The sequence below is a fragment of the Triticum dicoccoides genome, chromosome 6A (assembly GCF_002162155.2).
Source record: "Triticum dicoccoides isolate Atlit2015 ecotype Zavitan chromosome 6A, WEW_v2.0, whole genome shotgun sequence".
Lineage (NCBI taxonomy): Eukaryota > Viridiplantae > Streptophyta > Magnoliopsida > Poales > Poaceae > Triticum > Triticum dicoccoides.
The window spans coordinates 490,837,694-490,839,730 of record NC_041390.1 but is presented as its reverse complement, the minus strand read 5'-3'; positions in this window follow the sequence as shown (position 1 = coordinate 490,839,730).

Here is a 2,037-nt window from a genome sequence, read left to right as displayed (position 1 = left end):
GGGGGGCTCGCCGAACGAAGAAAACTCAACATGGGCGGGGGCGGGGTGGGGGGTGGGGGTGGTGGAGGAACACATGCGATGGGGGCCGATGGTCCGGCCGGTGGCCCGTGCGGTGTTCTGTATGGGAAGAATTAGAGACGAGGAAGAAGAAGGGTTAGGAGACGTAGGATCTTCATTCAACCGCCTGAAATGGTCGACTGACCCAAATGCAGACATGCCTTTATATTTAGTACCATCATCGTACCTGCTTAGCACTACTCCTGAATCCATCAAGCTAAACAACATGCCACTCATAATTCCAAACTTGTTGCTCAAGTACGAATCTGATATGATGCTGATATTACTAAAACCGATAACATTTAATTGGTCAGCTAATGTTCCTACTTTACTTTCGAAAAATCACGTGCACCACATATAGAGAGACAGTAGGGAGTTGCTTTCTTAATGCGCTCTGGTTCATCATGTGTGGGCACTGTGCAACGAACATTTTATTATCCAAAATCTCCTTGCTCTTCTTTAGCATGTTCCTCTTCCGTTCTTCTTTAATAAGTACTCTCTCCGTTCCTAAATACAAGTCTTTGTGTGGATTCCACCATGGACTACATATGGAGCAAAATGAGTGAATCTACACTCTAAAATGTATCTGGATACATCTGTATGGGATCCATAGTGGAAATCTTTACCGAGACTTATATTTTGGAACGGAGGGAGTATGATAGTAGTACAGTATGTTCCTTGTAGTGAATATGAGCAGGGACATTTGCAATGTAGAGGTCTATGTGGTCGGTTGGTATGGACACTTTGAACTCGTCGGGCCTCTTTGATTCGTAGGATTTTGTAAACATGGGAATAGGATTTGTAGAGGCCTACCCACTTTAATCCTATAAGAATAGCAAGGAAATGCGGGGAGCTGTGTCACCTTTGAGAGTTACACTGATATTAACAGTACCGCACCTTCAGTTGAAGAGAGCTGGTATCCGAAGGCTTTCTAGCCGTACCGGCAATACTAGCACATATATTCCAGCAAGTTCCACTTTGCTAATTTTACTCTAATGCTTACGATTTTCCCGTTATATCTAAAGTATGATCTGTGTAGCTGCTTTTTGTCGCACTAGCAGCAGTCCACTCTTGAAGCTAAACACCGCAATGACTTACAAAATTGGCACCAAGGCATTGAGTGCCATTCTGGATGCAATGAAACTCATATGCTCACCACCTGTTGATTCTTGTTTAGAATATGATCCTAATGACTATTCTGACCTCGAGGAGTCAAAGGCAGATGGCCTGTCCTGTTCACCCATCAAGGTGCCTGTTCTAATTTGGCAAGCTTTTATTGACTGCGCGTATCTTGCATATGTTGTCTTGCATTTCTTCTACTTTGTTGCACCGCCATCTTCTTAGTTTACTCATCATATATGTCGAGATGCCATGCCCATCCATTATCAATACATATTCCATCTGTCATCATACCATGTTTTTCCACTCAAACACTGTTCTTGTGCATCAGGCATCAAAAAGGAAGAGGGTGATTGCCGAAACTGAAGGAGCACCAACAAAGTCCTTGAAAAACGTGGTTGTGCCGGAGAAATCAGACATCACCCCACTTATATTGGCTGTACAACCAGTGACACAAAACGTAGGACCGACTCCAGCAGACTGTACCCATACTTCACTGGCCACACCACTAGCCGCACCACACATGACCTGCACTCCAGCAAAAGGTATGCCAATTTCAGTTGCCATAACACCAGCCGTACCATAGAAAAATCCCACTCCAGCAAAAAGTATAGCAAGTCCACCGGCTGAAGACCTATCCCAACTGCAGAGACGGCCAATTCCTGCAGATTGGAACCCCATTCCAGTTATTGCCAGTTTAAAAGACAATGCTTTCAATGTTGTTAGGGACTACGTGCATGTATTCCCATCATGGGAAGATTATAGTGAAGACAGACACCATTTTCACATCTTCCTGTCCCACTTACATGTAAGTGCTATTATTCATGGTGATTATTTTCCTATTTTCTGCTGATTGAACAC